Source organism: Tenrec ecaudatus, unplaced genomic scaffold (assembly GCF_050624435.1).
Source record: "Tenrec ecaudatus isolate mTenEca1 unplaced genomic scaffold, mTenEca1.hap1 Scaffold_602, whole genome shotgun sequence".
NCBI classification, from domain to species: Eukaryota; Metazoa; Chordata; class Mammalia; order Afrosoricida; family Tenrecidae; genus Tenrec; species Tenrec ecaudatus.
Genome location: NW_027459485.1, coordinates 574774 through 599346, shown reverse-complemented (window position 1 = coordinate 599346; position 24573 = coordinate 574774). Strand labels below are relative to the sequence as shown.

The window sequence follows — 24573 nt, the reverse complement described above, 5'->3', positions numbered from 1 at the left end:
AAACACAGGGAATCAGGACAGATGATCCCTTTGGGACCAGTTCTGAGTGATGATATCAGGAGGGTGGAGGGAGGGTGGGGTAGAAGGGAGAACAGATTACAAGGATCTACATATATCCTCCTCCCTGGTGGATGGACAGCAGTAAAGTGGGTGAAGGGAGACATTGATGTAATATATGAAAAAATAGTTATAATTTATAAATTATCAAGGGTTCATAAGGGAGGGGGAGTGGTGAAGGGAGGGGAAAAATGAAGAGCTGATACCAAGGGCTCAAGTAGAAAGAAAATATTTTGAGAATATGATGGCAACAAATGTACAAATATGCTTGACACAATGGGTGGATGTGTGGATTGTGATAACAGGTGTACAAGGCCCAAATTTTAAAAAAAGATAGGCAGTCCCTCGGAGGCACTCCATAAACACAAATTGGTAAACACAATGACATGAATCTCTAACTGGAACAACTAGCTTTCTAAACTCCGGGATGGCAGGTAGCCAGGCTGGGATACCTATGTTCCTCTGAACAAAGAGGAAGGACAGGCTATGGGAAAGAAAACACTTCTTGGGAACTAGAAAGACATCGATTCTGCCTATCAAATCTCAAACCATATGCACTCTTAAAATATGCCTGCTAATGAATGTCTTAAATCTCCCATGCTTCCCTGGACTGGCCTGAGATTACTAGATGAATAAAGAAATTAAAACTCCCTGGAAACTATCCCTTGACAATGGATCATGTAGAGAAGGTTAAGAAAAGAAAATATAGGGAGGACATTTTACAGTATTGTTTTACCTCAATAATTACAGCAGGAATTGAGAAGCCTCAATGTGTTGTTTATTGTGAATTTCTATCAGTCAAACCTATGAAGTCAAACAAATTAAAACGCCATTTTGATAGCAAGCATCAGAGCTTCTCTGGCAAGGATACCAACTATTTTAAAAGCAAAGCTGATGGACTCAAGAAAGCCAGACTTGCCACTGTTGGAAAGTACCACAAAGAAAACATAGCAGCCATTGAAGTTTCCTATTTGGTGGCACACAGAATCACCAGGCAGGACTCTGCAACCTCACACCATTGCTGAACATTTACTGTTGCTTAGCAGCCAAAGACATTGTTTGAGTTATGATGAGAGACGAATTTGTGACAAAATTGCATGCAATTTCTTTATCTAACGACACTGTCTGCAGAATAGATGTCATGTCTGCTGATATTCTTATTAGGTCTTCCAATAAATTAAATCTGCTCCACTTCCAATATTTAGCATCCAGCTTGATGAATCTACAGACGTTGCAAACTGTTCAGTTACTGGTTTACCTCAGGTATGTTAAGGATGGCAACTTTAAAGTTGACTTTCTTTTTTACATACCTCTTGAAATGACAACTACTGCACGTGGTAGATTTGATACAGTTGGTTCATTTCTGAAAGAGCATATGATCTCTTGGGAAAAGGTTTGTAGTGTTTGCAAAGATGGTGCCTCTGTTATGCTAGGCTGTCCATCTGAACTTTATCATTTGATATTGAAGGAGCCACAAAAAGTCATCAAAACTCACTGTATGATTCATTGTCACATATTAGCAATGAAGATGCTGTCACAAGAGTTACAAGAAGCAATGAAAAACGTCATAAATTCTGTCAATTTTCTAAAGGTGAGCACTTTAAACAGTCGACTGTTTTTTCAACTGTGCAACGAGTTGGATGTGCTGGATAATGCTCTGCTATTTCACATAGAAGTGAGATGTTGTCAAAAGGAAAAGTTTTAAAAAGTGTTTTTGAGCTTCGTGATGAACTCAATACATTTTTTAACCAAGACCGCAGTTCAAAACACTTTTCAGCAATAAAAATGAACTGCAGAAAATAGCTTCTTTGGTTGCCATCTTTGCCATCTTGAATGAGTTAAATTTATCACTGCAAGGACCAAATGCAACATGCCTTAATTTTTCTGAAAAGATCTGATCATTCCAAATGAAACTTCAGCTTTGGAAAAAAAATGGGATGAAAATAAAATTCACACATTGCCTACCTTAACTGCTTTCTTTGAAGAACATGTAATTGAACCAGATGAAAGGATTACGATAATTTCTGTGAAAGAACACTTGCACATGCTTGCAGATGAAATTTTCTAGTACTTTCCAAATCTACCTGACACCCCATTTACACTTCCCAGAAGCCCATTCACAGTCAAAGTTGAAGATGCTCTTGAGACAGCACAAGAGGAGTTCATTGAACTTATTAACAGTGATGCAGCAAGAACTGATTTCTCTACAATGCCAGTTATAAAATTCTGGATCATGTGTGTGCAGTCATATCCTATTCGGTCTGATACTGTGTTGCACCTTCTTCTTTCATTTCCAACATCATATCTTTGTGAAACAGGGATTTCCAGCTTGTTGGTTATCAAGTCTAAATACATAAGTACACTTGTTATGAAAGATGGTCTTTATTGGGCTCTTGCAAAGACTGCCTGAGAATTTCTGATCTGGTGAGAGAGAAGCGATCTCAACCTTCACACTTACAGTTGGCTTTTTACGCACACTGTCGCTAAATGTAACAATGTCATTTATTGTTGTTATATTAAGACTGTTACCCATGCTACACCATGCTTCAAGACAAAATTTCATTTATTTGTAATTAGAAATAAATATTTCACAATACATTAAAAAAAAAGAACTTCAAACTTACACTATGAAAGCAACTGTCACTAACAAGGTAAAGTTACGGTGAAGTAAATCTATTTCTGTGCATCGAGCAATATCTTGATTCCACAGCGGACTTTTCAATCCCAGAGAGTGTATCCTGCTATCCACCAATAAAGCCTCACACCTTTAGGCTTTAGATTTCATATTCTGACAGTATTCTTGTCCAATCAGCCTTCGTGTGGTAGGATACATTGTTTCATAGAATCTGAATATGTCTTCCAGTGAGACCAGTCTTGAATAGAACATCTTGCTAGGTTAAGCATAAGACCCAAAGGAGGCGCATCCACACAGTGACTGCAACAACAGGCTAAAGCATAACCACTGTGAGGACCTTATAGCATATCTGTGTGTCCTAAAGGAGGGCCAATATTATGCAGACCAATTTGAGAGCCTCTAATAACACCAAAATAAGGGATCATGACCCCCCTCAAAAAATCATATTTTGGGGAAGAGACAAGAAACATCACAGGATTGGCATGAGAGAAGGTCCAGTAAATGTCATGAGTGGGTCATGCCTATGTCAGACAGAAAGATCATGCCCAGGAAAATAACTTACTGGGGGAAGGAAGGGATAAAAGATGTCTTGATACAAGGCATCAAGTAGAGAGATCATATTTGCAAAATAATGATGGCAGCATGTGTACAATTTTGCTTAATGTAGTTGGCTTATGGATTGTTGCAATATGTGTAAGAGCCCATATTAAATTATTTTTTTTAAAAAGAAAAAGAACTTACCAGTAACAGCATTTGGCAGGTTCCAAATCCTTGAATCAGACTTCAGGGGATTCACCAGTCTAGAGTTGGCACCCTGGAAAGCAATCCGATTGCAGGACCTAAAATGATTAGAATCCAGATATGAAAACCTGTCTGGGTACAGCCTGAAGCCACGCTCTCTCAGTTACATTATGAGGCAAATTTATCAGGTTTGTAATGGGGTGTGCTACATAACAATTATATAATTATTCTAATGTAATTTTCACTGGATTTTAGAAGAAACCAATCTAGTTCTAAAGCTAATCCTGTAAATGTGGAAGATAGAAGAATCAATCCATTTGAATTGTGGTGCCAGCCAAGAATTTGAAAGTACCATAAACTGCCAATAGAACACCCACTGTCTTGAAAGTAGGAAGACCCATATGCCTTTAGAGACAAGCAAAGCCAACATGGGCATGTCGTCAAAAGAGAATAGTCTCTGGAGAGCACAGCATATTTGGCAGAGTGAAGGGTCTGGAGAAAAGTGAAAAGCTCCCAACATGATGGAATGCACACACAACAAGATGGATGGACACAGTGGCTGCAACAATGGAATCAAGCAAAACAAGTGTGAGGCTGGCACAGGACTGGGCAGCATTACGTCTTGTTGTATCTGGGGTTACTATGCTTCAGAACACACTCAATGACACCTAGAAACAACACAAAGATGCATCAAGGGCCCAAGCACAAAACTGTAAAATTGTGGACAGCTAGGAGATAGTTTATAGCCAAATTTCATGATTCCGGGAATTGGGTTTCATATAATGAATTGCATATTTAAGATGAAAATAACAAGTTGAATGATTACATCAATGGTTTTATAGCACTGATTAGTATAAACATTTATTTGAGCAGGATTGACATGATAACTGCAGCAAGGATCTCCAATATAGCAACTGTGAGGATGGCCATGGATTGTGCAGTATTTCCTCCATTTTGACAAAGAATAACTATGAGTCAGTTCTGAGGGTAAGTATGAGCCAGGAACAATTCCATAGCCCTTAACAACAACAACCTAAGACTTACAGTCAAAGTCAGACATTTTAGGATCCATAAATAGAATTTATGAATTTTGCATCTAAAAGCCTCACCACAGAAAAGCAAATCTTTCAGCACAATTCTTAATGGGTTAGACCTACCCAGATTCCAATGTGAAAATCCTATCGCAGTCTCTTATTTAGGCCTGTGTTATCTCCACCCGATTTCTAATTGATCCACTCTTATACCACGCCTAGTAATCAACTCAGAAACACCAGTAGCAGCAAACTAACTGCAATGCCCCTTTTTCCTAAAAGCTTGGAGAATTTTACTAAAAAATGAAACAAAACAAATATGAATGTCAACCTAAAAATCTTAAATGGAAGAATTAGGAAAAATTCTTTAAAACCTCCAAAATAAAAACATCACCGTGTGCCATTTTTCTCCTTGAATAAGTGTGAAATTCATGGTAAATTCTTTAAAGTTGGAACTCCTAATAATTCAAACAGATAAAATGATTAGCAGCTAACTTAGAAGATAGTTGGTTTCTCCTCAGAGACACTTTAAGAGCGAGGCCTGGTGACTTACTTTTGAAAAAGCAATCTCTGAAAACACTATGAGGCACGGTTCTTCTCCGGAAAACACGGGCCACCATAAATTAAAAACAACCAATTATCAAATGTTATCTAAATACTCTTGAAACTTAGAATATGAAGACAACTGCCTCTCACAAGCAAAAGATGTCCTGTGAGATTGTCACTAGAACAACCAGGGGCAGCGAGATGAAGGGCCAGCTCTCCACCATGACTTTCAATGTCTCTCCATATATCTGGGCAACAGCTGCCAAGAACAATGGTGGGGAAATTTCTATTTCAGAGAGGCAATTGGTGAAACCTCACTTAGCAACAAACTCTGCATGGAAAACTCCAAAATACTGTGTGAGTCCCTGAGCTCATTCTGATCAATCTGCTCCAAAAGGTATCCTGGACTATGAATGATAAGTCATCTGCTCAAAGCTCAGGGAGAGCCCAGCCCTCCACAACCTTCGTCCCAGAACCCTTACTCCCTGGAAGATTTGGAGTCAATGCTGACTCCTAGAGATCCTATAGGAAAGGGGAGAATTTCTCTTGTGGAGTTTCAAGATTATGCACTGTACTAGATTGGGAAGTCCAGTTTTTCTCCCATCCTGCCACCTGTGTCAGAAATAGTTAGGAAACCTTCTAGTCATACTACTCACCTTTTCAATTCACAGTTGTAGAGGCTGGCAAGGCTCAGATATCAGTCTGGACCCTTCTCTTGACTCAAGTAGGTCGAATGCACAATGAAATAAGAAGGGAAGGTCAGATGGTAGGCTCCTTCCTCATGGCTGTGCAGATTGATGAATCCAAGCTATATATGAAATATGTCAAGATGCTCTCTCACATCTGGAGATCCACACGTCTAGGAAGTCCCCAGAACTGGACAAAAGCTGCAGATAGAATGTACTTGAATTTATACGGGGAAAACCACACCCAACAGGATAACACCTCCCACTACTTGGCTGCTGACAGCAAATCTCTTCATGGAAGTGATGGCATTATATCGAACACTGTCACCTAAGCTCATTCGTAATTCCTAAACTTCTGAGAATCCTGGCCCAGCCAAGTCAGCATAAAACCGCAGCCATTAAACATTATCCACTGTGCCACCAACCCAAGTGATTTCAATAACAGAAAAGTGTGAAAGGGAAGGAGGAACGAGCAAAACCCTTCCAGAAATAGCTTCATCTAACTGGATCTCTTATACGCCATATGGTTTTGACATTTTGAAAAGTCAACTCTGGCTCTGGCCCTTAGCACAAATTCACTACCATGATGCCTATTGCTACTCAGAGCAGCTTTATAGAAAATAGGGGAAGTTCCCCTTTGACTTAACAAGCAGACTCAGACTCACTGCTTTCCATTCAGTTCTCAGGCCACACAACCTCATAGGAGGAATGACGCCTGTGGGATTCTGAGACTGTAATTCTTTACAGGCTCAGATAGCATTGTCTTTCACCCTTGGGACAGCAGACTGTTGGGAACTGTAGACCTCGGGGTACACAGCCCACCTGTTAACCACTCTGCCATGAGGGCTACTGTTGGTCTTATGATATTGTAAATCATTCCAGGAGTATATGACCCCATATCTGCCCTGGGTATTGGCTGGTAAATTCAAAGCACTGACCTTGGGATTAATAACCCAATACCTAATCAACTCTGCCTTGACTGTGTATTAAAAGCCCAATACCTAATGAAAAGAGCTCCATCTCTCTATAGTACAGTAACCATTACTGCATCCCAAACCAGATGTGTTTAGATTATTGATCTCTGGAGAAGATTCCAGCACATTTCCTTAGTTATTAAGTGTGTTTATGAAGGAAGCATCATTAACTGTTTTTTTTTTCATTCAAAATTAACTTTCTTATAGATTAGGTGGGTAGAATTTCATATCTTTTGTTACATATCCCATCAGTCATAGGATAAGGCTCTCTTATTCTGTTGTGTCTGGGCAAGGTCCTTGTCTGCTTGCAATGTCTGTGGGCTTAATCTGCCCTAGACAGCACCATAGATGTATGCTTCAGCATTACCTTGAATCTGGGAGGTTCACTGCATAGAGACTGCTAGTCCACAGAGCTCTGATCCAGGTCTCCTTTCTTGCTGTAATCAGATCAGAGATGAAATGTTCTGGAGCCACACCTCAGGAAAATCCCCTGACATCTAGGTCAGAAAAGATTATGAAGGGATAAAGGATTTGCTATCATAGCCTGAATCCCTTTACCACGGAATATGATCATACATGATCCCATCCCAACTGATCCATTCTCTGAGGCCACATTATACCAGAAATGTAAAATAAACTAAAACCCAGTAATATGGTGTCCATTCTCCCTCACAGCCAACCTATGAACAGATTAGAACTGTTCCCTAGAACTAGTGCTGTCAATCATATGCTCCCAAACTTAGTGGCCCTTTTGCATGCCCCCTAGCAGGAAAATGGAAAAAATTACCCACATCCTTGCTGACTATTGAAACGTTTTTACTATAGCCCATAATCCAGAATAAAGTATTACAAAAAAATCTCACTGCCCCTTGTCGGAGCATACTAATGGTGACTATTTAGGACAGGGTAGAACTGCCCTTGAGTTTCTAATTCCTTATGGGAACCACATATTTCTCCCATAAAATACACGTGCACCATTCCATTTCCCCTCAAGGGGCAGTATCAGGTACTTCAGTAAACACTGCACTATGCCGTTATAGGAGCAGACTTCTTATCTTTCTCAATTAGAGACCTACTCAATTTGAAGCTGTCAACTCTGGATTAATAGACAAACTCTGCCCACTACTCGACCAGACTTCAAAATTGACACAATTACAAAACTTTCACACCACTGAGAATTATGATCCCAGCAAGTTGATACAGTTAATGTATCTCTGTAAATCAGTAAGATATTAAAACACACCGAGGACCCGGAAAAGGTACTGAGATGTGAAAGAGATAGAGGGTGAAAATGCATCCGAATCTGTTTGCCCTGTTTATATTGAATAGAGCAATAAATCCATATCTTCAAAATCCAATATAGAACACACTCAATTCACGTAAAAACAGACTTGCATATCTAATGTTACTTATGCTCATTATTCAAGAAATAAATACAACATATATAATGCTTTCACATGCAAAAAATGTCTATTCTTCCAATTTTGGTGGGTAGAAAGATAAAGTTTTACATGACTGGCTGTAAGGGATGGCATTATCTGTTTGCTGTCCCTGAGTCAAGGTCCTTGTCTCTATTTCACATTTAGAGTCTTAGTTTTCATCTTCCAGGTCCCTAAAGAAATGTGTCAAGTCCAAGATATTTCCAGAGAATCTGAGACATCTCAGAGAAACCATCTGGCCCAAATAATGAGAATGCCGTTTGAGGTTGAGCAGATTTCAGCTGAAATCCACCATCACTTCTAGGACATACCCAATTTTTCAGATATACACATCAGTGGGAGGTTAGGAAACAATAAATTTCAGCTACCTACAACACAGGAGCAGTGTGGTTTAGAACAAACTCTGGATGGCCTTGGGAAGAATGGGCATTACAGAACACTCCATTGCACCCAAGAGGAACCTGTCCGTGGATCAAGAGGCTGCTGTGCAAACAGAACAAGGGAATACGGAATGGTTTAAAATCAGGAAAGTATGTTACAAGAATTTTTAAAAATAACTTTATTGGCAGTTCTTACAGCTTAAAGATAATCCATACATACATCCATCGTGTCAAGCCCATTTGTGCATATGTTGCCATCTTCATTTTCAAAATATTTTCTTTCTATTGGAACCCTTGGTATCAGCTTCTCATTTCTCCTTTCCCCACCCTCCTTCCCTCATGAAACCTTGATTATTTATAAATTATTACTTTTTGCATGACTTGCACCAACCGCTGTCTCCCTTCACCCACTTTTCTGTTGGTCCTCCTCCTGGGAGAGGTTTACATGTAGATCACTGTGATCGCTTTCCCCTTTCTACTCCCACCTTCCCCTTCCCCTCCTGGTATAGCTACCATCATTATGGGTCCTAAGGGGTTATCTGCCCTGGATCCGTGTGTTTCCAGCTCTTATCTGTATCGTGTACATGCTCTTGTTTAGCTGCATTTGTAAGCTAGAATTGGGGTCATGATAATGGGGAGGAGGAGAAGAAGCACTGAATAACTAGAGGAAAGTAGTATGTTTCATTGGTGCTATATTTCACCCTGACTGGCTCATCTCTTACTTGTGACCCTTCTGTGAGGGGGTGTCAAATTGTCTACAGATGGCCTTGGGTTTCACAGTGATATGGTTTTTTGTTCTGGGTCTTTGATGCCTGATAGTTGATCCCATTGACACAACATGATCACACAGGCTGGTGTGCTTCTTCCATGTGGTCTTTATTCCTTCTCAGCTAAATTGACGCTTTTTAAATTTTCAAGCCTTCCTGACCCTAGATGCTATATCTTTTGATATCTGGGCAGCATCAGCTTTCTTCATCACATTTTTTAATGTGCCCATTTTGCCTTCAGTGATTGAGTCAGGAAGGTGAGCACCAAAGAATGGCAAGTTATTAGAACAAACTATTTTTGCATTGAGGGAGTACTTGAATAGATCTATTTACTGATCATTATATATAAATACATACCTCTATTTAGACCTCTCTACGTGTCCTTTACCTCCTAGTTCTTTTCCCTATTTCCTTTTACTTTCCTCTTGTCCCACTATCATTTTCAACCTTCATTTGGTTTTCAGTAATTCCTCGTGGATACATTGCACTTGATCAAACGCCATCAGGCCTCCTGCGCCTTCCTCACCATCAAGTTTACATCACTTGTTGCTCTCCTATCCTGCTTTTGTTGGCTCCCCCCTTTCTTTCCCCTGCCTCCCCATCTCCTGTGTCCCTTCCGGAACCATCAGTCCTGTTATTTTCTCCTCAGGATTGTTTACCCCGCCTACCTTATCTATATAGACATGCAAGAACAATATTAAGCACAAAAAGAAAACAACAAAACAAACCAACAGCAAAAAAGAAAAGTCTATAAATAGTTCCCGGTTTGTTTGTTGACTGTTATGAGTGTTTGCCAGTCGAGTCTCATGGGATGTTACACCCTGGCTCCAAAGTCCATTTTTGGGATTCCTCAGGGACTTCATTGCTTTACTCCCCTTGTTGCTCTGTCAAACACCCTTAGTGTTTCTGCCCGGTGTGGTGGGGTCAGATTGGAGACAATTCTCACACCGTGTCTTTGGTGTTATGGCCTGTAGCGCTATGGGTCACTGATGGAAATCGTGTCTCGTGCTGAGGCCAGCCCTATGGTCCTCTCTGTGCATTGGCTGCTCCCAGTAGGAATATCATCCTTGGGCTTGGTGGACCAGGGGTGTGTTCTACTCTCTCTTTCACTCATAGTTTGCTCCCATGTGCTCTGTTCAGAAGTGCCCCTCTCCCAGAGCTGTAGCTTCAGTGTTGTCCTTTGTAGTCCATTTTCCTTCAGTGCTCTCCATCAGTCACCCTGGGAACCATCAGACTGATTATTCTTCAGGCAGGGAGGCTGGACATGTAGCTGGGATTGGGGCTTCCCCTGAAGACCTCTCTATTGGACTGCTGCATCATGCCAGTATGTTGAATTCATGTCTTGGCACACCAGGTTGAGGTCTGGTCCCTCTCTCTCACTCCTGTGGAGATTTAAACAATACCCTCCCCTTGGATGTATTAGTGCCCTGTTCCCCTACTACCCATGCCTCCCCCCACTTTTCTTGCTTTCCCCCCCCCCCTTTTTCATTGACTGTCATATGTATCCCTGGATTGGGTCTGGCCCCTGCCATACTAACCTGGACTTCACCCCAGGAATGTATTCATATAGTAACTTTCCCCCTATATCTCTTTTGCCTTTTAAGCTTACTTAAGTGGACTTATGGTTTACTTCTCCTTTTACCCTTTGCTTATTTCACTTCACATAATTTCCTCCAATTTTTCCCATGCGGCAATGTGCTTCATGCATTCATCACTGCTTTTCAGGCATGTGTAGTACTCCAGTGTATGCATGTACCACAGTTTTTGAATCCATTCATCTGTTGATGGAAATTTGGGTTGTTTCCAACTTCGTGCGATTGTGAACTACGCCATGATGAGCATTGGGGCACAGATATCTGACTGTGGTTCATTTATTGCCTCTTCTGAGGATATGCCAAATAGGGGAATTGCTAGGTCCTATGGTAGCTTGATTTCCATCTCTTTTACACTTCACCAAATCTAATTCCATAATGGCTGTACATACATACAAGTCCACCAGCAGTGGACCAATGTTCACATCTCACCACAGCCACTCCAACACTTGTTACTCTCTGATTTTGTGAATTGATAGAATTCTGGCTATCTTTGAGGGTGTTAGGTGGTATCTCACAGTTGTTCTAATTGGTATTTCTCTGATGGCTAATGATCAGGAACATTTTCTCATATTTACTGGGTATTCAGATTTCTGCCCTTGTGAAATTTCTGTTCAGGTCCTTTGCCCATCTCCTCAGTGGGTAATTAGGTGGTTTTTTTTTTTAAGCAAGCAGAGTATTATAAATTTTAATAAGGCGTTTGTCTGATGTGTCATTACTAAAGATATTTTCCCAGTCTGTCAGCACTCTCATTACTCTCTTGCTGAATTCATTCGATGTACACAGGCATTTTATCTTCGGTATACCCCTCTTGCCAATTAGTGACTCAACTGTATTTGTGTCCTTACCTATATCCGATAGCCTAGATATTCCCTGCACCAAAGTTCTCAGGTTGGTCGCAATTCCCTCATTGATTGTCCTAATAGTTTGGGGTTTTACCACAAGGTCTGTGATTCACCTTGAGTTTAATCTTGTGCGTGGAGTGAGATAAGGGTCTTGCTTCATCTTTCTGCAGGTAGATATCCATTCTTTCCAGCACCACTTGTTGAAGAGGGCATCTGCTTCCCATTTGATATCTTTTGGTCCTTGTCAAAGATCAGTTGTCTGTATGCTGATGATTTTATTTCTCGGGTTTTAGTTCTTTTCCAATGTGTGTTAGGGTCTCGTCCAGCGAGACCCTCACGCGGTGACCTGGAGAGGCAACGAACCTGGATGGCAAAAAGACACAGAGACGTGGGGCAAGACAAGTGCTGATCAAGCCCGTTTATTTTGCCAAAACTCTGGGTATATATTCACAACAGAGAAGGAAGTGGGAGGCACATATTCCAATGAAGGACACTGTGTAACAACCGCACACTGTACAACAACTAATCAGCCACATGTTCCCAATAAGGTACAAAGGGTGTGCAACAGTTCTCAAAGACGTCCGTGGCGACGTCCGCATGCAAATCAAGGCTTACTGGGTGAACTTATCACGATGTTCCTAATATGGTATATCTGCAGTTCAATGGGTGCTCAGTACTTTGACTAATGGCAACAAGGTCAGTTATCGCAATTTCTCATGCTACTGAGCACGTAGTTTGGAATGTGGGGGCGAAGTTGGGCAGGAAACAAAGCCTTGCTGTTAGAAAGTGGCCAAGTTTCTCCTACGTGTCTGAGGCCAGAGTCTTAATGGCTATCGGCTCCCAACAAATGTGATAGGATTTTATCCTCTCCCCATACTTATTAAATGTATATTCTGACAAAGTAATCTGAGATGCTGGAATTTTTTGAAGGAAAACGTGGCATCAGGTTTGGGAAAAAATCATATTAACAACCTTCCATATGCAAGTGACAAAACCTTGCTTGATTGAAGATTGGCTTGAAACATTTGCTGATAAAGGTCAAATACTGCAGCCTTCAGCATGGACTACAACTCATTATAAAGAAGACCAAACTCCTCATAAGTGGACTAATAAGTAATATAATGAGAAATCAATAATATATTGGTATTGTCAATAATTTCATCTGGCTGGCATGCACAATAAGTGCTCATGGAAGTGAGACATACTAGTGTTAGCCACTGATATGCCATCTTTTGACTGCTGGATGACCTGCTCCGTTCCCCTCTCATCTGGGAAAGTCCCACTAGAGAATAATTTTGGAATGCACTCATGTTCTCCGGATCAGAACATTGTAATTAATAATATTTTTGCTTTTAATGTTGTAACCAGTAGATTCCTATTTTTATGTTATTAAACAGAATGTTATAATCAGTGCTATACTGTGTAATGCTCACTAGCTTTAAAGAATAATAACATTAATATTGCTTTCTGCTTCTGTCCATGCTTGCATAAGTCCTAGACAAATGATAAATGAGTTTTTGCCTTTATAGATGGACTGAAATGTCTACTCGGGACTCCAATCAAAGAATCGCTTTTAAATTCTACCAGTCCGGTTATAACCGAATAAAGACTCTTTTAAATTATCGTAACATTATAGTGGCTGTCATTCATTTCAAACCACAACAGAAGCAAAAGTCAAGAAATCAAGTGAACCATTGGATTGGATGAACCTGCTGCATAAGACTTCTTGAAAGTGTTGAATAAAAGGATGTTACCTTGAGGATCATAAGGTACACCTGCCAGAGATTTGTTATTTTCTGTTTCTTGTTTACCCCCTCAAACTCTTTTATTAGGACATAATCCAGACACATCATTCAATAGTTGTCATATCATGTGACTATCACAATCAGCTTCAAGCATTTTCTTCCTTCTTTTATTTGATATCAACTCCCCACTAGCTCCCACATTCCATGTTGTGCCTTCCAGGACCCCTAATGTAGTTATAGTTTCTACAGAGTCACCCACCCTGGGTTCTATATAGCAAAACTACATAGAAAAATATATAAAAGAGTCAAGATGGCTGCTAACTATAACAACAACAAGGACAAACTGCAATTCAAAAAGCAAAAACAGAAAGTATAGAAAAACAAGATTAAGATCAAAGAGTACTGAAAGGGAGAGCAAATAATGTTTTTAATTATTCAAGTCAGAGTTTTTATTTCAATCTACTATTATCATCTCTGATTGATAGCCAGGTTATTCCTATACCTTAATTATGGTCAGACAGAAATCACAGAGACTTATTGCATGTATAAATCCTGCAAATGTGTTTTGGTCTTTGACTGTCATCCATGGCCTTCTTAAAATCAGTGTTTAAAAACTTGTTAGGGCGTGGTCAAGGGTAATGCAACCAAGAGGAATTACTGAAACCCAAATGAAGACTGAGCATGATAGTCGGACAAGAGGAAAGTCAAAGGAAATAGAGGAAAGAGCTAGGAGGCAAAGGGCATTTATAGAGGTCTAAATAAAGGCATGTAAATATTTATATATACATTTATATATGATAATGGGGAAATACATCTCTGTGCATATATGTATAGGTTTAGTATTAAGGTAGCAGATGGACATTGGGTCTCCACTCAAATACTCCCTCAATGCAAGAATATTTTGTTCTATTAAACTAACATTCAATGATCCTCACCCTTTCGACACAATCACTGAACACAAAGCGGGTGAATAAGTGAATGTGATGAAGAAAGCTGATGGTGCACAGCTATCAAAAGATACAGCGGCTGGGGTCTTAAAGGCTTGAAGGTAAATAAGCAGCCATCTAGCTCAGAAGCAACAAAGCCCACATAGAAGAAGCACACCAGTCTGCGTGATCATGAGGTGCCGAATGGATCAGTTATCAGGCATCAAAGAATAAAAAATCATATCATTCTGTGCTCACCTCCATGATGTGATCACTGAAGACAAATGGGTGCATAAGCATATGTGGTAAAGAAAACTGATGGTGCCTGGCGATCAAAAGATATAGTGTCTGGGGTCATAAAGCTTGAAGGTAAACAAGCAGCCATCTAGCTCAGAAGCAACAAAGCCCACATAGAAGAAGCACACCAACCTGTGCGATCATGAGGTGTTGAAGGGGTCAGTTATCAGGCATCATCAGAACAAAAAAATCATATCACTGTGAATGCCGGGGGGAGGGGAGGAGTGCAGACTGGAGACCCAAAGCCCATTTGTAGGCCACTGGACAACCCCTTACATTGTCTCAGGGAGGAGATGAACCAGACAGGATGTCGTGCAGCAACAATGGAGCATAGTTCCTAAATGATCCCCAGACCCCCAAACACTCTATCATGATCCCAATTCTGCCTTACATATCTGGCTAGAACAGAGGGTGTACACTGTTACAAATAGGAACTGGAAACACAGGGAATCCAGGGTAGATTATTCCCTTCAGGACCAGTGGTGTGAGTGGTGATACTGAGAGGGTGGAGGCAGGGTGGGTTGGGAAGGGGGAACCAATTATAAGGATCTACATATAACCTCCTCCTATGGGGACGGACAACAGAAACATGCGTGAAGAGAGACGTTGGACCGTGCAAAATATGACAAAATAGTGATTTCTAAATTATCAAGGGGTCATGAGGGAGTGGTGAGGGAGGGGATAAATGAGGGACTGATGCCAGGGGCTTAGGTGAAGAGTTAATATTTTGAGAATACTGAGGGCAATGAATGTAAAAATGTGCTTTACACAATTGATGCACGTGTGGGTTTTGATAAGAGTTGTATGAGCCCCTAATAAAGTGATTTTAAAAAGAGGCACAGACAATGGTTATTAGGGAAAAAATTGAGCTCTGATACCATTCTCTGCTGCAGAATTGGATGTTACTATTGACAATCCTTGGATCACATATGTTGATGTTATTCTTCCATGTGGGCTTAGTTGATGGTACCCTTAGATCACTGCTTGTTTGAAAACAAGACTTAAGATTCGAGACACTATTGTTTCTGATAGATACCATCTAATTTCTTCACCACACTTTGCTGTAGCAACTACATCTTCTGTATTTCCTTCAAAAGGGAATTTTGTAAGAATTAACTGTTCTTAGAATGTAGCTTGGGTTAATTATGAGCTCCACATCCATCCCTTACTCTGTTTATTCTATTCACCTCTGGTTCACCTTAGAGACATCTTGTTATTTTATGGCAGATAACTTTATCAATCATCTCTTTGAAGCATAAGGTAATTTTGTTTATAGTGTCATTGATTCAGCCCAGGATAATATATTTAAAACACAATTAAGAAAAGGTAATTGAATAAATGTACAGCCTTAGTATTTTCAATTGCCTGTGAAAAGTGAATGTGAAAGTTGAACATTCTTCAATGCATACAAAGGAAGACTGAAGAAGAATCAACGTATTAGAATATAGTAAAGGCAAAAGAACATTAAAAGTACCATGGACTTCCAAAAGTTAAAACAAATGTGCCATTGAAGAAACATGGCTACAGTGCTCCTTAAAGGCAAAGATGGCGATATTTTGCTTATGTACTTTGCACATGTTATCAGGAGAGACCAGTCCCTAAAGAAAGACATCACATTGGGGAAATTAGGGCAAGTGAATGATAAAGAAATCTCCTCAATGAGATGGACTGATGCAGGAGCTGCAAAAAATGGGCTCAAACATGAGAACATTGTCAGAATGGCAAAGGACTGAGTCATGTCCCTTTTTGTTAGACACAGGTTTGCTATGAGCTAGAACTGACTCAGTGACACCTATGAAGAATCAACTACATTTGTGACAAATTATTGGTTTACCACATAAGCTCTTCCCTGTTGGACCATTATATAAGTGTCAGAGTATATTCATAATCTATAGCAGAAATTAAACACTCGTCTTTGTGTTCTTTAATGACTTACATCTACCACACGGGACTAAGAAGACCTCTCTAGGACTTCCAATGCTCTAACTTTTAAAGGGAGGTGAGTTTTATCTTTCTCTGCTAGAGAGACCACATATTCAAACCTAGCAGTTGATTGGTGGGGCTTGATGAGGTCATCCACTCCTGGAAAGATGGCCAGTCCAAAGAGGGACTTAGAAGTCCTAAGTGGGACTTCTACTCTTTTTCATAAGTTTGAAGAGGCACAGAGGGTATAAGCTTGAACTATGGAAAATGAGCTACACAGATAAATATCCACAATGACTGAACCAGATTTCATATATGAGCATCTGGGTGATAAAGTCATTTCTTAACCAATTGCTTAATTCACTCTCACCCTCCAACACATTCCTCACAATTTTTTATATTCTTTGAATCACATTAAGGTGTGATGACTGAAACTTTGTGTATCATGGCTGAGTCAGGATTCTAAGGCATTGGTTCATGATGATGGAATCCGCCTGGTTGATAAGAGTTCATAGAATGCCATCTCTTTCATGATGAGACCTACTGTGAGCAGCCAATGAGGAGGAAGATAGCTTCCTTGTGGGTGTGGTCTTATCATTTAAAATGATTCTCTGAATGGTCTTTAGCTTTGTTCTGGACCTGGACACTTCATCTGACCTGAAGGTTTGGGGACTTGAGACAAAATCCTGTAATTGTGTTTCTGGAAGTTGTCGGTCTCAATTTGCTTGAGAAAGAAGTCTGCCATCTTACCTCCCATCTTGCATTCATCAGCCACTGGATATACTTGATCTAGGATAAGAGTCAGGACAGGAATCTGAGCCTTGTCAGCCTCTGCAACTGTGAGCTGAAATATGCAGTAACATGAAAACTGTCTACATTAGTGGGTCTCACCCTGTGGATTGCCACCCCTTTGGGGGTAAAACGACACATTCACAGGGGTCGCCTGATTCATAACAGTAGTAAAATTATAGTTATAAAGTAGCAATGGAAATAATTGTATGGTTGGGGGAACTGTATTAAATGGTCATGGTATTAAGAAGATTGAGAACCACTGCTCTAAATGGTCCCGAGAAGCTAAGTTTGGAGGGGCCAAGAAGTTGAAGGCCTGGGTCCTTAAACTTGGCTCTCCTTGAGGCCATTGTGAATTGAGGTCACTCTATTTTGCATTATGAACATATGGATATAGTTGCTCTACTCAATATAAACAGAGTAACCAGATTAGGGTGTCCTGTTTACCCTCAATCTCTTTAACACCTCAATACCTATTCAGGGACTTGGTGTGTCTTACATCTTCTCTTTGTGTAATTCTTCATTATGTGTATCAACTTGCTGGGGTCGAGGTTATCTGTAGTGTGGCAGGCATGTAAGGATGTCAGTGTTGGAGCTGTGCTCCAGTGTGGACTTATTCCTCCATTTATCACGAGCTGGAGGCTTCAAAACCACCAGCTTCTGCGATTCAGAGAGATAACAGTCGGCTCCCCTAGAGACATACAGCAGTGTTTCCCAAGGTACATGATACTGCCCACTGAAGCAAAATGGAAATGTCCATTCAGTGTAAAAGTGATACCAATGTTTTTTAGAGGGGAGAAAGATGGGGCTTACTACTCCCATTAAGTATTGCAGTCTTGGATGATTACATAAGACTGGCTAGGTCTGTTGTGGGATACACTGTTTCTCTCTGGCTCCATACTCTTGAAGAGTTCCCGGAACCCACAATGGTTGGCCAGCTGAAGATGGAGCCCAGAATGGGCAAGGGGAAAGCCATCTTCTGAAACTACACTTGTGGCCAGCTCCTGGACCTCGTCTTTGCCAGCTATAGACTCATGCACACACAGCAGGTGGTGGACTTCATCAGAGGGAAGCACGCCCACTTCGGAACCTGCTCCTCCAAGGAGATAACAGTCCTGGAGGCCATAGACCTGCTGGACCAGCTGGTGGATGAGTCGGATCCGGATGTGGATGTCCCTACCTCCTTCCATGCCTTCCAGACTGTGGAGGGCATCCGGAGGGCACATCCCCACAAGGACTGGTTGTACCTGGTGGGGATGCTGCATAATCTGGGGAAGTTGCTGCCCCTGGCCAAGGAGCCCCAGTGGGCCGTAGTTAGAAACACCTATCCTGTGGGCTGCTGGCCCCAGGCCTCTGTGGTCTTCTGCGACTCAACTTTCCAGGACAATCCAGGCCTCAGGGATCCTCTATACAGCTCTGAGCTTGGGATGTACCAGCCTCACTGCAGCCTGGGGAATGTCCTCATGTACTGGGGCCATGATGAGTATATGTACCAAGTGATGAAGTTCAACAAATTTCCTCTAGTTCCACTCCTTCTATGCGTGGCACACCGGTGGTGACTACCGGCAGTTGTGTAGCCCTGAACATGCCGCCCCGGGTTCAGGAGTTCAAGTTTGAACTCTACATCAAATGTCCAGACCTGCCTGATGTGGACATACTGCACCCCTATTACCAGGGGCTCATTGGCAAGTACTTCCCCAGAGTCCTCAGTTGGTGACCATCCTGCATGCCCAAGACAACCTTGTGATCATGGAGACAGGCCTGGCCCACCCCACTTCCTTGATAGACCCCACCCACCTGACTGTGCTCAGGTTTGCATCAATAAAGACCTTAAAGTGTCAAAAAAAAGTACAATCTTGGAAACCCATAAGGGCAGTATACTCTGTCCTACATGGTTGCCATTCATCAGCATTGACAGTGACAATAAGCTATTTTTATACATCATTGGGGACTATAGGCTTTATTACAAAAGTTTTCAATTACCAGCAAGGGTGTAAGTTTTCTGTTTTTCTAAGAAGGGGCCTCAAACTAGGGACAAGAAGTGAAGAAACCAATGATATATAACCTTGAGTGACTTCGAGAGCAGTTAAAATTTATTCTACAGGATGGCAATGAGGGGAATAGGACTAAATGAAATGGGGCTTGATTTACTTCATTTTACATGACACAATGTGGCATCCTTGAATGGATCTAGTATGATGGGTCTCTTTTCAACAGTCAAGAGTGCCTGTATTTCTGGAGATCTTCATGAATCTTGGCATCCAAGTTTCACTGGGTCTAGAAGATTCCAAGGGCAGAGGTCTTGGTTTCCAAGAACATGCTTTGCTCCTGCCTGTTATTATATGAGGGTACTAGAATCCTATCTGTCTGCTGGCCTCTATTCTCATATTGTGTAGAAGAGAGAAATTAAGCTAGCAAGGGTGGATTGGGGTAAAGCTGTTGATGTCAGATGCATCCTGTAATCTTGGCCTCCAAATGGTCACATTATCATACCAAAGATAACTTCATCCTCATGAACCTAATCCAAAACAATCCCATATGCATCACAAACATGAATGTCTTAAAAATGACAGAAACACAGAAGCAGAGGTTATGAGTTAGGAAACATGGTAAAGAAAGAAATGACATTAGCTACCTATGTGTGTGATGATTGCATCCCAAGGTCTATTAGGATGGCTGTGAGAAAAATGTACAGTCAGAAATATGGTGGTTGCTTATTGAATCAAATAATCAGATGGCTTACTACGCGGGATAGACAAATACAAGAGGAATGACTGTTCACTCATCAAATGGAAATGTTGAGAACTATATTGAACCACAATGCTCCCTGTGATGGAATATCTGTGCAAATACAAGAAAATCTTGCCAATACAGTGAAGAGTCAAATTTACCCACCAATCACTAATGAAGAAATTAAAGAATTCTTCCAACCACTTCAGTATGAAATTGACCTACCATGCAGTCAAGTAGCATAGATAATTATTGGTAAGTGGAATGAGAGATTAGGAAACAGAGGAAAGAAAAGCAGTTGGAAAACGGGGTCCTTCTGATAGAAATTTGGAAATCACATATACCTTTGTAAAAACCACAAATGGCTGCTATACATATAGGCTTATACCAATGTAATTCACTGAAGTAAAATCAAGTACGTCTGTGGAAAATGTTTTAGAGTACAAAAGATACCCCAGTCCCAAATATAAATTAAGGACAGCATTTACTCAGCCATAAGGACAAAAAGATGACACAAAACCACAGATACATAATGTGGATGAGGAATGCTATTAGCACAAAGTCATAAGAGCATTAAATATTCACAGTCAGGTTGTTACATCACTAAGACACAGAATACAGGAGACTTTCAAATTCATGAGTAACTGAAAGTTCATTAATCACAATAGAATGGGGGATTATAGAAGCCCAAAGAGGAGCAAAATGTCAACACATGCTTAGAAGATTAGCCCTTCCAAACAAGGCAGTCTGGGAAAGATGGCTAGGTTACAACTTTTGTGTATGCAACCTCGAGTACTGTACTATCTGTCAAGGACACACACTCAATCCGCTAAGGGACTGCTCTATAATGCCTTGACTGTATAGAGGGTAGAGGTAATCCACTCTCCAATGTACTCTACCTGAGGGCAAGATTATTTACTTCATTGTGACATTATCTCAAGGAATTCATTGATGTGAGTTTGTTTTTTTGTTGTTGACTTTGTATGTTATGTATACCCTGACCAAAGTGAAATTATAAAATGTAAGGCCAAACATAATAGAGATTTTGGAGGAGCTTGTTATCTTCAGTCAAAATGAAGCTGGGACCATGAAGCTGAAGACATGAGTCAAAGACATGAGAGCACAAATATAACCTTTGGTACATCACACATGAATGTCAAGACCATCTCACGTACAGATATGATTAATTGAACGCGAACAACAGGAAACTGGATCAGCTGTAAAATGGCATCAATAGCATTATGTATGAAGAAAGCAACATCATTCCCAAGACAGAAAAGAAAGAATGATCGAGGCGAACATCAAGGAGACTGATACCTACCACTGGTAGAAATGTAGGTAAAGCAAACGGAAGAAATGATGAAGGAAGAGCTGAACAGAACATTTTAAAGAGCAACTTAAGAAGACATTGAAGTATTGAACTGAAACACGTTACTCACGGGGAAAACAATCAAAGTTATCATAGTGAGAACAAGGAGAATTTCATTCAGTATATGTGGTAGAGAAAAGAGAGGTGGGAATAGGCTCACACCCCAAGAAAGCTTTGCCTGAAATAATCTAAAGAAAAATATTGGCAGAGCCATTTATAAACCGAATTGTTTGTGGCTTTCTTTCACCAGAGAACCTAAACATAGTCATTTCTGCAAAGCTCTTTATTAATAGCTCTGTAATCAAGAGTGGATATTTTCATCCATCTGGTCAGAATTGAGGACAGGGGACTAAGCTCGCTCTCTTTAAATGTCTACAGGGGAACTCCCTTAAGTCTACCCTCCTTAAAATCTCTTCTTTTGGGGGTTGAGATTCTACCCTCCTTAAAATCTCTTCTTTTGGGGGTTGAGATTAAAGGGTTGGGGACTAAGCCTTAAACTTGCTCTTCAGACTTGCGACTTTTGGCAGAAGTGTTGTGGCATCAAATAAATGATGAACACTATAATGCCTTGATAATTTAGAAGAGACTATTTGGTTATCACTGGACTGCTAGAATCTAAAAGTGACTCTTTGATTGCAGTTCTAAGTGGATATTTCAGTCAATCTTTAAAGGCAAAAGCTCATTTATCATTTGTTTAGGGCTTAAGCCAACATGGACAAAAGCAGAAAGTAAAACTAATGTTATTCTTCTTTAAAATGAGTGAGTCCTACGGGGTACAGGATTGATGATAACATCCTGGTTAATAAAATAAAAATAGCAATATCCTGGTTACAACATCAAATTCAACAATATTATTAATTACAATTTCCTGATCTCCAGAACATAAGAGTCCATTTTAAAATCAAACACTGGTGAGACTTTCTGAGATGGGAGGGTGAAGGATGAAGATCATTCATTCAAAAAGATGGCGTGATTGTGACTAGTGATAGTCTGTCTCAGAAGAACAGATAATAATTTTAAAATGTTTAAAATTCTGTTGTGAAATAATTCTTTATTGTGACTTAGGTGTGGATTTTGTTTGGGCCGGGTCCGAACCAAGGCAGCCACCTGTACCAGCTTCTCGAGAAGACAAATGACCTGGCTGAAATGGAAAGCATCTGCCTCCAGCAGTTCAAAAAGCTTACCTCCTGGGGCAGAGCACAGCCTCTTCTCCCCAGTGTTCCAGGAAGCAAGTTTTCTGAGAACAAGATTATTTACTCACAGACCCCATCCTGGCTCAAATCCTGCAGCTACAGCACTAAAACCTCCCTTCCCCTTATCAACGCATATGTCCTTGGCTTGGACCCTATTTAAGTCCCACTGCCTCACTACCAGGTGCTATTTCCCTGACCTAATATGTTGGGTCTCAGAACCTTCCCAGGGGCTCAAGATGCCTCCATCCCTTTCTCTGCTCTCCCTTCCCTCCTGGGAGTTCTTTCCCTGCCTCAGCAAAATCTTTCTCAACTTCACATTCCTGGCTAAATTCTATCTCTGTTCTGCACCTCTGTTAAACCTCTCATATTTATTCATCAGTTTCATATTCAGTAATTTAAGTTATTTTCCAAATCGGCAATTGCTTGTAACTATCCATAGCCTATAACCCCTCCTGAGATATTAATGTGCTACCATTAGCAGGAACGCAGGATGCTAAGGCAAGGGACTTCAAGGGGGTCAGCAAACACATGAGCAGCTGCATGCATGTGTAAGTGTTCTTTCACAGAAATTATCATCGGGGTCCTTTAGGCTGGTTCATTGTAATGTTCCTCAAAGAAAGCAGATAAGGTAGGCCATACATACATTTTATTTTCAACCAATTATTATTTTTTTTGCCAAAGCTGAAATATCATGTGGAATGATTGTATCTTCTCAGACAATTCGAGGCATGTTGCATTTGGTCCTTGCAGGGATCAATTGAACTCATTCATGATGACAAACACATCAACCAATTAAGCTATATCTGCAGTTCACTTTTATCACTGAAAGGTGCTTTGAACTACGGTCTTGCTATCTGATTGAGAAACGCTTTGAGTTCATTATGAAGCTCAAAAACACGTTTTAAAATTCTTCCTCTTGACTACCATCTCACTTCAGTGGGAAATAACAGACCATAACTTGGTGTATCTAACTTGTTGCACAGTTGGGAAAACAGTCGACTGTTTAAAGTGCTCGTCATTACAAAATTGACAGAAATTATGACGCTTTTCATCACTTCTTGTAACTCTTGTGGCAGCATCTTCATTGCTAATATTTGCCAATGAATCATACAGTGAGTTCTGATGAATTCTGGTCACTCATTCAGTACCAAACGTTGAAATCCAGATCGACATACTAGCATAACTGGAGCCCCATCTGTGAAAACACCACAAACCTTTCCCCAAGAGATCGTATGTTCTTTCAGAAATGAACCAAATGTATCAAATACTTCAAGTGCAGCAGTTGTCATTTCAAGAGGTTTACAAAAAAGAAACGCATCTTTAAAGTTGTCATTCATACACCTCACGTAAAAGAGTAACTGTGAACAGTTTGCAAGGTCTGTAGATTCATCAAGCTCGATACTAAATATTGGAATTGGAGCAGATTTAATTTCTTGGATTATCTGATCAAAAATATCAGCAGACATGTCAGCTATTCTCTGGGGACAGTGTCATTAGGTGAGGAAATTACACTCAATTTTGTAACAAATTCATTTCCGATCAGAACCCAACAATGACTTTGGCCGCTGGCAACAGTAAATTCTCAGCAATGGTGTGAGGTTTCATAGCTCTGGCGATTCTGAGTGCCACCAAATATGAAGATTCAACGGCTGCTACTTTTTCTTTGTGGTACTTGCTACCAATATCAAGTCTGGCTTTCTTGAGTCCATCAGCTTTGCTTATAAAATAGTTGGTATCCTTGCTGGCAAAGCTCCGATGCTTGTTATCAAAAAGGCATTTTAGTTTGTTTGGCTTCATGGATTTGGCTGATAGGACTTCACAACAAATACCATATTGCGGTTTCTCAATTCCTGCTGCAATGATTGAGGTAAAAACATACTGCAAAAAATCCCTACTATATTTTCTTAA

At 40.5% G+C, this 24573-nt stretch overlaps 1 pseudogene; it reads left to right on the top strand.

Moving 5' to 3' along the window:
- The first annotated feature begins 5232 nt into the window (after window positions 1–5232).
- Window positions 5233–19090, top strand: LOC142436760 (inositol oxygenase pseudogene; annotated as a pseudogene).
- Window positions 19091–24573: the final 5483 nt, after the last annotated feature.